The sequence below is a fragment of the Chelonoidis abingdonii genome, chromosome 7 (assembly GCF_003597395.2).
Source record: "Chelonoidis abingdonii isolate Lonesome George chromosome 7, CheloAbing_2.0, whole genome shotgun sequence".
In the NCBI taxonomy this organism is placed as follows: Eukaryota; Metazoa; Chordata; order Testudines; family Testudinidae; genus Chelonoidis; species Chelonoidis abingdonii.
In genome coordinates, this window is record NC_133775.1 from 60,030,683 (window position 1) to 60,048,462 (window position 17,780).

Here is a 17,780-nt window from a genome sequence, read left to right on the forward strand (position 1 = left end):
ATGTTCCTCACTGTGTCTCCCATGCCTCCCCCTCGCAGTATGTCAAATGGGGGAGGCTGCCAGTGTCTTGCCCAGGGCATGTGGTGTGACACTGCACCGGGTCTGAAGTTTAGTGGGCTGTGTTTATGCTTGTTGGTGGGCCTGAGCCAAAGCACACTGAAGTCACAGGAAAGGATCCCGTGGACTTCACTCAGCTTGGAATTGGGCCCTGTGAAAACTCTTCCTTTGCAGAAAAGACATTTTTCTTTCCCTTCCCATCACATGCATGTTGGTTTGTTACTGCAGGTAACTGTTGGTTTGGTCCTGGTGCTGGGCTGTGTGGGCTGCTCTGATCCCGCTGGCAGGCTGCTGGGCAGTTGGATTTGGTGGTTTTTATGGGGGGGTGGGAGGAGTGCTGAGTGGGTTGAAAATACATGCAGAATCACTCTCTCTCACACACATACACTCACGTGGATGCTTTACCCTAGAGAAGGGAAGGCAAATTTTGAGCTTGTCAATCCCTCTCTCTGATCCTTTCTCAGCTTCTCAAATCAGTTCCCTCACAGAATATTCCTCCTATAAATGGATACTCTGGGTATAAGATTTTACCTTAGGGCAGCTTCTCCAGGGGTGTCTGTGGGCTGTCCCATGGCCCAAAATGTCTGCAGTGCTGAGTGCAAAGGCTACTTCCCCATCCCACCCTGATGTGCCTCTCCCTGTCTCCCCCAACCCCCCTGAGTTGGGTTTCACAAGGGGCAGGGTATAGAGGGGAAGAATTGGCCCTAGTGGGTGAGAATCATTTCTTACTGCAGCATACTCTCTCGGCTTCCTAGATCAAAGCCAGGCACTGCAGATCTTCCAGGCCGCTGGTTAACACACCTCTTCAGGTAGACCGCGGGGATAACAGAAATTAGAGCTAGAAAAACCTATTAGGTCATCTTTCCACGGTGGCCAGTGTGGGATTGTTCCCTCTGCTGCATTCTCCAGTGCTTTGTCTAGCCCAGTTTTCAAAAGATTCAAGCAACGGGACTCCAGCTGCTTTCCTTGGGAGCCTAGTCCACGGTCTAATAGATCTGACTGATAGGAAATGTTTCTTGATATTCGCTCAAAATTTTCCTTTGCTTAATTTCACCCCATTACTTCTGCTTTTACAGTGCGCATCTCTCTCTCTCCACCCCCTGGGCCGGATCCCTGGCTGGTGTGAGTCAGGGAAGCTATACTGGTTTACACCAGCTGAGGATCTGGCCTGTCCTACCTAACTCTGTGTATGGATTCCTATATTATCTGTCCCCAGCCGCATGTTCTTCCTTGACAAAGCGAGATGCCCATCTGTCATCAGAAAGATGCCCCTGAATTAATTTTGATGCTCTGTCATTGAGAATCCAAATGCCCTTGTCCCCAAAGGCGGTCTGTCCGTCTTCGAGAAGGAGTGGGCAGAGCTGCTGGTGTCTGGTGAAAGGAGGCATTCCTCCAGTGCCCCCCCAAAAAGAAGGGGATCAGAGGGACCTGCCAGCTCAAGCAGCCTAGGTGCCATCTGCTGGACAGATCTGGGCTGGCTGACAGAACCGGGCGGGGGGCAGACAGGACAGAACCAGAAAGGAATGAGCAGGAGATAGGGAAGGGAGGGGATTGGGCATTCTCAGCAGAGTTGCATGCTGGGTTTAAGTTAGATCCCATATGCGCATATAGACAGTACCCACACCAGCTCCTGTCAGCAGGGCCCATGTTAGCAAAGTGACAACTCGGGGGTGCCATAATCTCCCTCTTCTGCAGGGCCAAAAATGGGGGCAGCTTTGGCCAAGTAGAAAGCAAGGCTGGGGCAGCTAGAGGATTTACACAGCTGGCTTGGAAGTCCTGACCATAAGCTAAAGCTGCCCTCCCTCTGTACAATCCCTGAGAGCTGGGAGGCAAGGGAGGTGAATCAGTGAGCTGGGCAGGCTCAGGGTGTTTGTACCCCCCTGCACCAGTAGGGGACAGTCTATTCCGACACCTCTAATGGATGAGTGTTGGGGCTTCTTGGCCAGGACCGAGGGGGCAGATAAAGTTGGAGGCAGCAGCTTAATCTAACCCCTCCCATTACCTTTTCCTGCCATACACTTTTGCACCCTCAACACATACGTGTGTGCATTGAACACTCACCGACTGGCCAATCAGTGTAAACTGCACCCCTCGGTTGCTCTGCCACGCTCACCCCTGTCCCTTGAGCTCAGTGAGTTCACAGCTGAACGTTGTGCAGAGTGCCATCTGTGCATGCCAGGCTGCACTCTGCAGCATCTGGCCCACAGCGTGGGAACTGAGGGCCCATCTTCATCATGGAAACAACCGCAGTTAAACCGTGATTCAGAATCCCGTGTGCTGTGGAGAGCCTACTGCTACTGGGAGGGAGACGGACAAGAGGGATCATCCCATCTCTGTACAGCTGGGTCAGAGACGTTTGCCGGGGCTGGACCCTGTATTTATCTGGGTCTCTGAACCATGTTATAACCTCAGTGCTGGATTCTCTCTCAGGAGATGGTGACATGGATAAAAGGTAAACCACACAGAAGTGCCCCAGGTCGTGGGCTGATGCGGCTGGATTACCATGGGCTACAGCAGCTGGGGATGATCAGCACCATGTTTGATGTCACAGAGCTCATGAGCCCTGGGCCCATGACGTGGGACAATGGGAGATAACACACTGTCTCCGGGCTCAGAACAGGAGTCAGTGCTAGCAGGCGGATCTGTTCAGGGTCAGCAAAGGGCACCATCCACTTGAGCACTCTCTCTGTGGGGGGGTCCCCCTGCCCCAGAAGCCCAGGCTCTGAGACCCGCAGCAGGAGGAGGGAAAACGATGCAGAAAATATCTTGCTGTGCTTCTTCCTTCTCTAGCGGTGGGTGACAGATGGCACATTGGCCGCAGTGCACGCATGATGAGCATTTCCTATCAGGGGGCTGGACTCGAGACAGCGCAGCCAGGCACGCTGACAGCATGGGATCGACCAGGGCACAGAGTGCAGCAGCCACTTCCAAAGGCTGCCATTCAGAACTCTCTTACTTGCCTCAGTACTAACGGCACCCACTGCTTCAGTATGGACTATCCTGCTCCCCCACCTTCAAGCTCTGCTCCTGGCTTCATGGCTAGTTTATGCCTGAGAAGCAGGCAGACCGCAGAGATCAGGCCCTGTCTGGGTGTGTGCATGCACCCGTGTGGCTGGGTGTAACTTTGTCCTGTGTGGGTTTGTGCTTGTCTGTACAGGTGCTGTTTGTCCAGCCCTGTGAGTTTGTGTGGGGGTGTCTCAGGTCTTGGCATGTGTGCATGGGCGTGTGGTTCCTAGAGGGTTCACATGTGTATGCGCATTAAGTTTCCCTGTGGAAGCCTGGCTGTTAAGTCAAGGGTGACCAGATGTCATGATTTTATAGGGACCGTCCTGATATGTGGGGCTTTATCTCATTCAAGCACCTGTCACCCTAATTGAGTCTCCTCAGTGCCTAGGAACCATCACTGAACCCAACACTAGAGCTTATGCTTCAAAATATTTCTTTGACCAAAACAATGGAACTTTCCATGCAAAATGTCAGATTTTGATGGTGGATTTTCATCAAAAATCCTGGAATTTTCAGGCTCCTGATGCATAGTTGTTCTCTCCCCCCAACCCCTAATTAAAACCCTCAAAGAAAAATTTCAATGGAAATAAGAAAGTGTTTGACAATTTGTTCATGGGAATAAAGTCCATTTCCTGAGCAGTTCTGCCTAACCCTGTTCTGGCCCCTCCCAGCCACCCAGTACCACCCCGTTCCCTGCAACTGATTGTAGGTAGCTGGCTTGAGACCTCTCAACCTAGTCCCTCTTCATGGCACAAATCGATAGCCCAGATGAAGCTTGCTCTGAGATAAAAACTGGAGGGCAGAAATAGGCTGGCAGGTCAGTTTATCACTCACTGCCCAAAAGGAGTTGCCAAGATGGAAACCTTTCTCGGATCTGGGGTCTCTAGTCCTACCCATACGAGCCTGCAGGGAGGGGAGATGGCAGATGCTGGGAGGCAGGTGGAGTTTGAGAGTACAGCCAGTAGCTAGATGAATAATAAAGGCACCTTGCTCACTCGGGTAGGTTTAAGGGGAAATAACAGGATCAGAAAGAATGTCAAATTGCTGAGTCCTGCAGACCTGAATCACGAACTGCTTTTAAGCTGCCCAGCTTTCTTCCCTGCAGCTGCTGATTCATCTCTGCTTCAGGAAAGGAAAGGAGCGACCATGCAGTGCGGGTGTGGTCAGCTAATAAGGAAGTGGAACAGCTGGGGCTGCAGAGGCAGGGTGGGAGTGGGGACAGAGCATCAATATTTGGGATGGGTGGTGGGGGAAATAAACTCAGACAGGCTTTTGCATCAAATCTCCGCTTCTGATTCAGCTTCTCAGGTTAGGACGTGCTTTGTTCCCACTCCCAGCAGCACTGGTTAGCGTAGGAATGTGAGAGGCCCCCGTTGGAAGCAGGGACCCATTGGCCCAGATGCTGTGAGCATACATGGTGAGAGACAGTCCCTTGCTCTAAAGAGCTTGCAATCTAGACAGGATGGTCTAACCCCCTCTTTGCAGATGGGGGAACTGATGGGAAGAGACGTTATTTGCCCAGGGTCACGCAGTTAATCTGCAGCTGATCCAGGCATGTTCCCCTGATCTCTTGCCTTCCAAGCCAGTGCCTTAACCTCAAGATCCATCCTCCTTTTGCCTCTGGCGAGACAACCACCTCCTGTAGGAGAGCCTAGAGCTTCCAGCCTGGAAAGCAGGGGGTCAACCCAAGTACCTTGTCACAACACCCAGAAAAAGAACCCAGAAGCTTGTTCTACGGCAGGTACTACAACATAGTGCACAGCTGTGCACTGTGATCCTGCTCCTTTTGAAGTCAATGGCAAAGCAATCCCTGGATATGTACAGTGTAACTGTATATCAGGTGGAGTTCAATTATTAACGCATTAGCTAATTGTCAGGGACATTAACATCGATTTTGTCAGGCTGTGTACATTTTCCAGATCACTTTCTGCAGTAGATTAAATATAATTTAAAGCAGGGCCAAACACCTTCTGAAATTCACCATGGGCCAGATCCCCAGCTGGTACCAATTGGCAGAACTCCACTGATTCAGTGCCAATTTATACCAGCGGTGGGTCTGGCCCCTTGGCTTCAATTCTCTGTTGCTTGCTCAAGGGGCTGCAAATTGCAGCTCCTACACCAGTGCCAGCTGCTGCATCCCATGGAAACTGTCATCCCCTTGGGATTCCACCTTCCAAAGGAGTCCTACCAGCCCAGGTTGTCCCATGCGCAGCTCTGATTCAGTCCCGCTCCTCCTCAGCCAATGCCACCTGGTCTGCGTGCTGTAGTAATTGGCTATCAGCCACCTGGCAGAGTGCTTTCCTCCACCACAATCCCTCCTTCCATCCACCTCTAGCCCTGGTAGATTTTCTATGTCGCCAGAAGCCAGAGTAAGTCCTGAGTGAATCAAGCCCAGCATATGTGAAACATGTATTCAGGATAATCTTATCACGTATTTATTCAGCACAGAGCAACTCAAAGCACTTTATAGGCTGGGGGGCAGGGGGAATGCAGCAGATGTTTTGCAGAGCAACATTACGCAGCAGTTTAGGATGTACATGAAAACTGTCTCCAGTTGAAAATTGCAGAGGGAATCTGAAGGGGGTGTAATTACCAGGATGGGAATTCAGAGTGGCAATTTGTGGCTTGACACGGTGCTGCCTAGCACCGTGCTGGGCACTGTTTCGGAGAGAAGGTTGCTATCTACTCAGTCCTCAACTCTATTTCCTGCGGTATCCTGGGTTTACCTTAGAGCTCTAATCCTGCTCCTCCACGGGCCAATGCCATGCTGGGGAGATGTGATGAGACGTGCCACCAGGTGGTCTGTTTTCAGATGGGCAGGTGTGGGATCTCATTAAAAGTCCCTATTGATGTTAATGAGAAGAGAGATGGTCTGGTGGATACAGCGCTAGCCTGAGGCATGAAAGCTCTGGGTTCAATTTCTTGCCTAAGGTCACACAATGGCGCATGGAGAGAGCAAGCCTCTCTGTGCCTTTGTTCTCTGGCAGTGGGGCTAACGATGCTGGGCTGTTTACCTGTAGCATAAGGGACTGTCTATTCTTGTGTGCTTGTACAGTACCTGGGGCAATGGGACCTGGCTCTTGGCAGTGGCCTCTGGAGTCTACCCTAATGCCAGCATTATTAACAAGGCACCTGGCTAACTCACCCACCTTAGGCCAGTCAAATACCAACCCCCCCCCTACTGTTCTCGAGTCATTGTTGAGCCATGGAGCCCAGCACCCCACTCACCACCAGGGTGCACAGGGCATTACAAGGCAGACTGAGGGAAGGTAGCAGGATGGACTGAAGAGTCAAAAGATATTGGCTTAAGCTAGGTGCTGTAAAAGTAAGGGACAATGTCTGCCCTGAGGGCTGACAGTCCAACCAGACCAGCTGGATGCAAGGTGGGAGGGAAAAGGGAGGCATGGAGAGGGGAAGTGACTTCCCCAAAACACACAACAGCTCTGGGACAGAGTCAGGAACGGAACTTAAATCTCCTGACCCCAAGGCCCTAACCACTAGCTCACACTGCCTCTCAAACTCTTATTATTGTTGTTATGGTGGTTCCCAATGACCTATGTGGCATGGGGGAGGGGTCCCATTGAGTTGGGTGCTGTGGAGATCTTTATATACTGTAACAGCAAAAAAACTCAACAACCTCATGATAAAAGAACATTAAGGCTACCAAATGAAGCTCTCAAGGCTTAGGAAATTCCAGAATTAAGGGTGCCTATACAACCTTAACTCTGTCCCCTTCTACGTATGCAGGGTGACATAGTCTTTAATTACACAATCACATTTGTTTTAGGCACAGGGGCTGCAGAAACAACATCATATTGCTCTGTTTTCTGGGACACAAGCCCTACCCAGACCCAAAGCTTGTTCAGTCTGTGTTTTAACCTACACTCTGTGCCACCCCTGGCGTTTTAACTAGCACCGCACAGAGCCCCTGTCCATATATGGGGAGAGGTATCTGCCCCTCACTCTCCTTTGCACGGCACGGTGCCCCAAGCACAGGAGCCCGTGGGCCACGCTTTCAAAGGTTTCTGCACTTTAAAAACCAGACCTTGCTGCAAAGCAGCACGGAAGTAGGAGGAGGCCTAGGGAAGGGTCAACCCAGCCCAGCGTCTACTTTGAGGAATTGGGTCACAGAACACCATGTTCTGCCCCCATTGCTCCCATCACCTTGCCTGTTCCCGGTGCAGAGTCCTGCACAAATCTGAGTGAGCAGAGCTGTCCCTGGGCTCGCCCTCTTGCCAGCCCACAGAAGAATTCCACAGCAGGGGAGCTCAGTAAAGCAACCCCTCATCCCCCGATACAATTCTTGTGCTCTCACTCCAGCCCCAATGCCCTGGCCTCTCTGATCCCCACAAACCCCCATTCAGCAGCTCAGTCTCCTTTGCCCGTTGCTCTGTTAGCCACCCCCCACTGGCTGCGGATCTCCTTCTCTATCACTCCAACTGCTGCAGGCCCCATCCAGCTCTGTCTCTATCTGCTTAAAGCCCTGCTTCTCCTCTCCCAATCTGCCCGGTACCCCGGATCGCTCTCCTTCTCCCTCCCTGTGCCTGACCCTGACATGCAGGTTTAAGGGGCCAGATTTCCATGTACTCAGAGCCCCAGTTGGGCTTCAAAGAAAGGGCTCCCCATCCTGCTCAGTGCTGAGCCCTCTGGCTCCAATCCAGCACAGCACTTGAGCACACAGGAGTAGTGGCCGCTGGAGTCAATGGGACTTTAGCATATGCCCAAGAGACTTCCTGAATCAGGGCCCAAAAGCCTTGCTGCACTGGGGCTTGAGTGCTTAGCGCCTTTAGAGTTGCTGCCTGTCCTGTCCCATGATTGGCCCTTTTCCTAGGTAGCTGTTCTAAGAAATCTGTACATCTTCCCGGGACACTAAACACCTCAGCGTTTGCCAATCACACCCCCTCTGGCTCTTATGGGAGAGGGAGCTCTGGCTCCAGAATGTCTGGGAGCCCTGGGGATGGGGCGGCTCAGGAGTGGGGCATGGAGCTTGGGGAGCCAGCAGTACCTGGTCACCGCTGCACATGTACTGACTGCAGAGGTCACACTGGGCAGAAGCAGGATGGATCCAGCTGGCACTGCATACTACTTGGTAAGGTCGGTGCCTAGGGCAGCCGCAGGAGCCCACAAGGGCTGGTGCCCTCTGCTGGGGCTGGGACGGGGAGACAGTGCCCTGTGTGGTGGGCCATTAGTACACAGGGGTGTATGTGGTGTGGGAGGCAAGCAGATGTCCTGGTTTTTTTGTATCTCAGAGGCAGCAGCCCTACATGGGGGATCAACTCCCCCCCCCCCCCCAACCCCGTGGATCCGGCTGCAAACAGCTGCTGCACTGCTGGAACTCATGAGGGCAGATCTCAGAGTAGACTGATCACCTGACTGCCTCTCAAGGTAAAGAACTCTCCCCAGCCAGCATGTCCCAGGTGGAGGGGAGCAGCTCCCTGGCCTATGTCTCTAGGCTCCACTCCTCCTCTGCCCTGAGACATGCCAGGCCTGAGTTCAGGAAGCTCTCTCAATGCTTGTCTTCTTTATGTGGCACAAGGTTTCCTTCCCACCCTGTGTCCTTTTTGCTGTCGGGTATATATTCCTCCCCTTAATGAATCGCTAGACAGCGCAGTTTATTCCTGTGCAGGTATCATATACAGAATCTCCCAAGGAAGTGACAAGGAATCATTGATCTCACTAGCTAATGGAAACTGAAAGCTTGATAACTATGGGCCCAGGCCTTGCACAATGGGGCATTTACTGGGCCAGTAAGCGTTTCAGAAGCACACTGCGGGTTGTGCAGTTATCCCAACATTCCCATGTAGGCATCGTGCTTCAGGAACTCGGCCTTCTGCTATGAACCTCACAGCAATGTAATGTCTAATGTGCACGCCACGCCTTCCATCCCAATGCACTGTGGAAACTTAAAGGGGCCATATCATTGCGCCACCTGGATATGTTTTACCTCCTCCTGTTGTTACAAGTCATTCAGAGCAGTTCTAGGCCTGCATTATAAAGCAGGTCAAACCAGATGATCACAGTGGTCCCTTCTAACCTTATAATCTATGAATCTACATGTGATGTGGGAAGATATTGTAATATGAATTACAGAAAAATGGGTCATTCTTTGTCTTTGTTTGCTTTGGGTACGGTTGGTGTCTCAGCCAACATTCAAAAATCATGAATCATGGGCCCTAAAATCAAGAGATTTTATGTATATAAAGATAGACTGAGTTCTCCTTGTTTGGCATCTACTTTTTTAGCCTTTAGGGTTCACATTGTCAAGCTTTTCCTTGACACCAGGAGGGCTAGAAATGCGGGGTGGGAGTGGGGGTGAATGAAATAGATTTGTTTTAAATGAATAAGATTGTTCATGTAACCTCAGGAGTCCAGGAGCTGGATATTTAAGAAGAGTGCTGTAAAGCCTGTATAATTTGCTTCCTATTGTCTGTGTGGGTTTTTCTCACAGCTACAGGGAGAGGAAAACAGGATTGCAAAACCACAGTCATTGGCAGGGGGCTCAGGGGCAGGGGCCAGCCTGAAACCGCTTTTAACCTGTGCTGCTTGGGTTTCCGGCTGATTAGTGTCTCTGTAAGCTGATCAACAGGGTCAGATTCACCAGAGCTGGGGATTCACAGTTCCCTGCACTGGAGCCCCCTAGTGCCAAGAGGGTGGTTTAGAGGGCAGCTGGCAAGATTGGTGCTTGCACTCTTATGGGACTCACCCTGTGGGAGGCCAGTGTGAATTCCCATGGTGGCTGTGTAGGTGTCCTGCTGGCAGAGGCTGTTGAGAGAAAACGCTTGATTGGTGCGCTCCCTAAACAGGCCCTATGGCTTTGGGTGGTTCCTCTTTCTGGGAGCCACTGCTTGCCACCAATAGTCCCCGCAGTGCTTGGCACAACTGTATGCCTCCCACAACCTTCTCCCTTGGTGTATTTTCCACCCTTGGCGGCTCCTGCCAGGTCTGACACTGGCAGAAGCTGGCATAAAGCCAGTGTGAACCTAGCTGGTACCCCATGGGCAGGGATCATCTTGAGGAGTGGCATACTGCAGATGTCTAGCCGCACCCAGCAGCCCCCCCGCACCCCCTGCCGCCGGGCACATTGGGGCAGGGAGGAAGAATACAGCACACACAAAGAAAATGGTAGGGAGAGTTGAGGGGGGTGGGACTGGATTGCAGGACACTGAGATCAGTGACAGCTCTGAAAGGCAGCATGGGGGCTCCTCACCACTGCCACTGGTTTGGGCTGCAGTGTTATGCCTCATCTCTCTCTTTGGATAGGTTCAGCTTGGAGTGAGAGGGAAGAGTGACACCTGCTGGTTCATCAGAACCACAGCAGGCAGCACCCTGGGCTTTTCTTAGGATTGCTCTCACCCAAGTGCTGGCCCAGCCTGCCTCCACTATGCTTGTGAGAGCTGACAGGATCACAGCACAAGGCGCTGTGTGGCTGCAGGCAATACAATGCTTCTTATAATGTGCCTGAATACATTTCCAGCTGCAGATGGTGCATGTTTCATTTAGAAAAAGAGGCAAGGGGTGCAGCAGGTGACCCGCACAGGTACAGCATGCTCAGGAGTTTAAGATCAGAATCTCCACTAACAGATGCTTCAGGGAGCTGAGTATTTTAGCTGTTAAAAATCAAGGAGGGAGAAGTATCTTTTGGGGAAAATCAACAGCATGGCTGAGTTTTTTTTAGAGCTGTTTAAGCTGAGCATGAGCATACCCAGGTCCCAGTGAAATTAGCCGCTCTGGCTCCAAGGTGAAGAGATACGAAGTGCTATGCAAATTTTAGTGTGGGGGTGTCATGGAGTCCCGGAGCGATGCTTTGGAACTGCTCCCCACAAAGCCAGTCAGGACTTTGGGGAGCCTCCTTTCCCTTGGAGCAGACTGTCTTCAGGGCAAGAAGTTCACATGGCTTCACCTTCCTGGGTCTGACCTTGGAGCATTCAGCATATGCCCCTCTGTGCGCTTCCCACAGTGAGTCCACCCAGGCGGGGTCCTGGGGAAGCCAGAGGGTCCTGCATGCACCCCCACTTCGCAGTCAGAAGTGCCATTCTGGGGCCCAGCAAGCCAGACAACCCCATCTGCACTCACTTCCCGTCCCCAGCCAGATCCCAACTGAAACCCCCTCCAGCTCCTCCTTCTCTGCTGAGTTCCTTTCTAGGGCCAGGAGGTCACCTGACCTCTTTGTTCTCCCACACCTTTAGCATCAGATATGACTCTCAGCCAGCCAGTAAAACAGAGGTTTATTAGATGACAGGAACATGATCTAAAACAGAGCTTGTAGGTACAGAGAACGGGACCCCTCATCTGGGTCCATTCTGGGGCCCAGTGAGCCAGACAACCCCATCTGCACTCACTTCCCGTCCCCAGCCAGATCCCAACTGAAACCCCCTCCAGCCCCTCCTTCTCTGCTGAGTTCCTTTCTAGGGCCAGGAGGTCACCTGACCTCTTTGTTCTCCCACACCTTTAGCATCCCCTTGCAGGGGGGAAGGGCCCGAGCCATTAGTTGCCAGGAGACAGAGTGTCGGCTAGAAACTGAAGCACCCACACAGTATTCAGAGGAAACATTAAGAACAGTCCCACTTCATCACAGGGGGCAGTCTGAGCAAATATTTACAAAGAAGCCATTTTTTTCATGTTGGCCAATGCACATCACCCCGGCAGGTGTCAGCCAGTGTATGTCAGTCAAGGACTGAGCTGACTGGATCTGATAATTTAGCAGTGAAATCACTGGCAGACAGAGCAATTGCTGTTGCATTTAGGGTTTTATTAGAGGGATGCGTACTGTGATGCTTCTTACATCCTCCTGTCCCAGAATTTTGCATACAGCCCAGTACTCTGGTAATTTTCCAGTCTATCCCTGCATATTTTCTACAGACCATCAAATACCAAGTATCTATCCTAGATCCCAGGATCAGTCCAGCTTCCCAGGACTCTGCATCCTAGTAGCCTAGCATTTCTCCTAGATCCTAGCATTCGTCTATGTACAAGTACCTTAGAATTGTCCCTACATCTCAATATCTTTCCCAGGTCCTTTTCTGCATTCCACCATCCTTCTTGTGTCCTCATACCCTATATCTCCCCTACATCCCAATGTGCTTTTTGTACCCCAGTACTCTTCCTTTATCCCTCTACCCAAATACCTCTCCTCTTCCCCCGTCTCCTTTCACTGTTGCTATACTCTTTCTCTCTATAGATGGTGCCCCTGGTGCCCTCATCAGCACCGCATGTGAATCCCCAACGAATAGTAAGGAATGACTCCTCCCTGCGATGCAGGGAAGTGTGTTTATCCCCATGGAATAGATGAGGAAGCAGAGCCATAGAGAGCCCAGGACCCAGATCCTCAAAGGTATTTAGGCTCCTATCTTCTACTGATTCCAATCAACATTAGGAGCCTAAATATCTTTGAGGATCTGGGCCTATGGGAGTCAGGCCTTTCACAAAGGGAGACTGGCAGAGCCAGGAATTGAACCCACAGGCCCATCTGTACCTCAGTTTGCTGTTGTCCTCCCAACTGGCCACTATTTCTGCAGTGGGACAATTGCTACCTGACCAAGTTCCCTTTTCAGGGCCCAGCAGTGATGTGAAGCCAGAATGTCTATGGTATGAAGCTGGTGACTTCCTACGTTAGTTCCCCCTTTACTACAACAATAGGAAAGTTTCCAGGCCAGCCTTTTTCACTCCACTCTCTGCACTGATACCTCCTATCCCAGCAGGGCTGAAACTATCAGCTCAAGCAATGCACTAGCACCAACCTGCTGTTTAACAATAACGCTTAAGGGGGAGGAAAGCACTGAATCTCCAAAACATTTCAGACAGGAAAAGCAGGAGGGAAGCAAGCAGTCAGCAGAAATTGCCTAGGCAGCTGTCTTCGCTCTCCCTGGGGGCTCCTCTATGTAGGCTGGCGAGGTACAGGGCACTACAGCGTCTCCTGAGCCCTCCCTGATGAGTCCTCCGCACCCCGGGAGAGGAAGGAGTAGGATGACGCAGGGACAGGGCCCCATAAACAACTTATTTTGAAGCCAGGAGCGGGGGTTATTCATAGGATAGTCTTAAATGCAGGGCAAGAGGATGGCAGCTGGTTCTAACATAAGAGGCTGAAATGCTGAATCCCAAGTGGAATAGGATAGCCCAAGTACGCCCTGTTCTCCTCCCACACACACATTTGTCTGTGCCAAACTACCCTGCTATTCAGAACAAGTTGCACTCCAGCCGAACAGAACATGTTACACTGACTGCTCATCCTCAAACACTTCCTGGCAACGGTGTGTGCACATATCGCCCCCCCTTACACATGCACATAAACACACACACATTGATTTTCTCACACCCACCCACCCAATCGCTGTACGGCACACACAACATAGGATTTCTGACTGCACTAATGAACAGTCATTTGCAGCACAAAAGTGGCTTTGGGACACCCCTGTGTTACCATCCAGGTGACACAGTCTCACTGCTAAGATACCATGTTGGGAACACAGAGAAAGAGCAGATTTTTTACAAAGAACAACATAGGCAACTATGTACTACAAGGAAACCCCGTTGCAGGGTTCTGTCATGCTCTGCTGTCCTGAGCCACAGTGTCTCCAGAACCCCACTTGATGCAGTATGCTTGAATTAGGTGGTTGCTTATATCTCTCTCTGTTAAAAGAGACAGCCAGACATGTTCATGTTAAGTTATCAGACGGAATACATGCCGTAGATTGTATGGCATATGCGCACACAGTTTAAGACCAGCTTTATCTAATGTAGGTATTTGTAGGGGGACCAATCACTGTAGTATCTAAGGTACAACAGCCATTTCTTAGCTGCCAAATGCATTAATCCCTGTTATAACCTTCCCTCCGTGTACCACTCCAAGTGTCAGAAGCCCAAGCAGAGTAGGTACCTCTATGGTCAGATCACAGAACTCTTTTCTAGCAGGTTAATACAGGGCCGCCCAGAGGATTCAGGGGGCCTGGGGCAAAGCAATTTCAGGGGCCCCTTCCATAAAAAAAAAAAAAGTTGCAATACTATAGAACACTATATTTTTGTGGGGGCCCCTGCGGGGCCCGGGGCAAAATGCCCCACTTGCCCACCCCCTGGGTTAATCCATTTTCTAGTTTCTGTTTGGACTGCGTGTACATTCTGTAGGTCAGCGGTTCTCAACCTTTCCCATTGGCACCTCTCTCCCATCTACCTGGGATCTAGCCAGGGCTGTGCTGCTAATTAGCAATGGGGAAAGGGCAGCGCTGGATTGCAAGCCCCTGCTCTAGGTAAGTAAGCAATGGAGACAGTATTGGCTGCTGAAAAGTGAGCTGAAGGGTGAGAGAAGCAGCTCACAAGTTCATGCAGTTGTAGGGTGGGAGCATTTCATGTTTTAGTGGCTAGAACAAGGCAAATCTAGTCTATCTGCTGGTGACATATAATGTGATATATACGAACAGTGAATACAGGCATATTCATATAGACAGTAGAAATGGAATTAGGTCATCTTGCCCATTCGCTGGCTCTTTCAGGACTGTTCAGCAGCATATTTTCCAGTGCCATTGCCAGTCCAGTTTTAAACAACTGAAGCCATGGAGCTGCCTCTTCTTCCCTTAGGAAACTATCCTAGTGCTTAACAGAGCTCAGTATTAGCACATTTTCCCTCTGTGTGCGGCATCTCTATATGGTAAGTCAGTATCTATATGTGCCTAGGTGAATACAAGGCAGCTCAGCATACTCCGCATAAGCAATCCTGCTTGCATCAGGTAGGAAAAGAGCCAGCGGTGCCTGCAATGAGAACAGCCCCGCTACAGCTGCAGCTGCGAGGGCGAGGAACTTTTAAGACTTACCTCTGGCAATAGGAATGTGGGTCAAGAAGGCAAACCAGGGACGCCAGCCGCTGTGAATCCGGAGTGGTAACTCCGGCGTGAGCACTCCGCTAGGATCCGGTACGGGAAAGCCCCGCGGCGCTGTCCCGAAGCCCTTCCAGCCGGGCAGGCCTGCAGCCAACTGCTTTAGCACCCCCAGGGGGAGATTTCAGAGTGGTCCAGGCAAAGAGCCTCCCTTACCAGCGCCCCCGGAGCGCTCCCTTGGCTCCTGCCCTTCGGGGAGGAGGCTGCCCACCATCCTCGGTGGCAACTTTCCAAAGTCTTGCTGGTGGGGCTCGCTCGTATTTCGGGGGCCCGGCAGGGCGCGGAGACACCTTCCTTATCGCACCCTTCCCGGCCCTCACTGCTGCGCGGCTCTGCTGTTCTGCCCGTCCAGAGGCTCAGTCCCCACCATGGCTGATGCACCAGCCCTTGCAGATTAGGAAGCCGGGTCCCACGCCGCTGCGCACAGGCGAACTCCAGGCTCCAGCTCTAGCGCGCTCGCCCAGCGCCCGGCGAGCCACGGGCACTGCCAGGGTGGCGCTCGCCACGTGCCATGCTGACCTCTCTAGGGCGGGGGCGGATCCGCCGGGCCAGGGCGGGGGCTGCTGCAGGCGGGGCCTCTCCCGGGACTGCCGGCACCGTGCGCGGGCGAGTGCAGCCCTGCGCTGCTGCTGGCCCCTGCTTGCGCCCACCTCGCCACTGTCACCTGCGCGCTGCTCCGGTGCTGGAGGGGCCCCCAGATAACCGCGCCGCCCGCCCCGCACACTCCCCCGCCCGCCCGCATGCAGGCGGGCAGCCAATGGGAGCCTCGGCCATAGTCCCTGTGCGCCCGGATTGGCCCGGCCGCCGGAAAGGGGGGAGGCTCTGGGCTCCCCCGGCTCAGGGCCGGTGGCCAGGGACGGGCTGGGCGATCCCTGTTGGGCTGCAGCGCTGACCTGGGGCTCTGCTGGGGGGAAGCTGGAGACGGGGCGCGGGGCTGCTCCTTAAATCCGAGCCACTGGTGTCCAGGTGCCTGGCGCTGGGGCTCAGAGGAGGGCGAGCTCGCCTGGCCCCGGGGGGAGGGTGGGGGCTGTGGCTGGCTGCTGCATCCCTACCTAGTCCGGCTCCTGAACGGTTGAAAGGGATTGAGCCTTGGAAAGGAGCCCGGCGCCGAGGGGGGCGCGGGGAGAGCAGTGATACAGCAGCTAGACAAAGCCTTGCAGACAGGAAGCGAGGAGCAGCGGTGGTGGGGGGTGAAGGAAGGAGGCTAATGCCCCAGATTCGGTTCCCAAGTCCAAATGGCAACAGACAGACAGGGGGACATACCGCCACCGCCTCACGGCAGATTAACAAATTAAGCTTGGGGAAGTGGGGTGGGGGAAGAAACTGGGCTGAGTTTCTCAAATATTGGGCTGATCCTTACAGGTGCTGGAGCGGGAGGATGCTGCTGCATGCTCTGGCTTGAAGTGGTTTCCATCATACACAGGGTTTACAGTTTGGTTCAATGGCTCTCAGCACCCCCATGAGACAAATTGTTCCAACACCCCTGCTGCTCCTGAGTTGCTGGACATCCCATCCCAGGTGCCCCTGAGGCCACCCACTCAGCACTTGTCAGGATCAGGCTCCTACAGAGCCAGCTCCAGGCACCAGCAAAGGAAGCAGGTGCTTGGAGCAGCCAGTACAAAGGGGCGGCACTTCGTCTGGTATCGGGGCAGCACCTCTGGGTCTTCGGTGGGAATTTGGCAGCGTGTCCCTCGGTCTCTCTCTTCCTATTTGAGCTGCCGCTGAAGTGCCGCCGAAGAGGAAGAGAGGGAGTGAAGGACCTGCTGCCAAATTGCCACCGAAGAAGAAGCGGCGCAATTATCCTGGAGCTGGCCCTGGGCTCCTAAATGTATTTTGAGGAACAACAAAATGCAAAGCTTGAGCTAGAGAGCCCTGCCTTGTTTCTGTGAAAAAGATCCTGCTGCTGGGAACTCAGCGAGGGGAGAGGGGTGGGGAAACAGGCAGGGTGGAAAGTGAAGTGGGGAATATAGATGGAGGGAGGGAGGAAGAGCAGGACTTTGACCATGGGGAATTTATTTCTCCAGTGGAAATGCAAAGAAATGGAAACTTTCCTGGGGGTAGTCTCAGCACAGTGGCAGATAAAGAGGAACAGAGCCAAGGGGAGTGGGGGGTAGGCATGGGCCCATTGCAGAGAGGACAGGACTATGCTCTGTTTGTACAGCTCTGGGGAGCCTTCCCTCTCACTTTCCTGCCTAGAACAAGCACAGCCCAGGACTGACAGGAAGTGGGGTGGGGATGGAGTGTGTTCCATTTCACAAGCAGACTTTCAGAGATTATGTTGTGAAGTGACTGGAAACAGGAAGGATTCAGAGATTTAGGGAACGTCAGGGAATTAGACATTGGGATTAGCCAAAAGGCTCACAGGAGCCAGATGTTCTGAATTCAACTTGGTTTGCAGTTCTCCCCACTGTCCAGGTTTCCATTCCACTTCCTGCCCCTGAACTGACATTGGGAGAGATCCTGTTGCCCTCAAGAAGCCAAAACTCCCTGTCCCCTGCTCTCTCATAAAATATCAAGTCAAGTTAAGGGCCTCAGCCCGTCTCTTTAGGGCACTCAATATCGAAATGATTAGCTAGAGTCCCGGGAGAAAGACCGGAGTTAACAATGCTGCTGCTCAGGCCCAGTAGAACTTTCTGCCGTAAGGATAAAGCTTCTCTGTGCAGAGAAGGCAGAGTCTGTGACTGGGAATGAATTTCCTAGGAGCTATGGGCCATCACAAATCTCCCTGCCTCTCACTGCAAGTGGGGCTTCTTTGGCCTGCTTTCTCTAACAAACATACAGTAGAGTATACGTTAAAAACCCACTCCACAACATGCACAGTTCTCCGCCGGGTGAGAAAGAGAATGAATCACA

The 17,780-nt window shown here is 52.5% G+C and overlaps 1 protein-coding gene across 1 annotated transcript in view; it reads right to left on the reverse strand.

Moving 5' to 3' along the window:
• Positions 1–15,392, reverse strand: part of BRINP2 (BMP/retinoic acid inducible neural specific 2) — a 56,688-nt gene extending 41,296 nt beyond the window's left edge. Inside the window, exon 1 of the mRNA XM_032804805.1 lies at positions 14,865–15,392. The gene's annotated coding sequence lies outside the window, so the exon portion shown is untranslated. The remainder of the gene's footprint in view (positions 1–14,864) is intronic.
• Between the last annotated feature and the right edge of the window lie 2,388 nt (positions 15,393–17,780).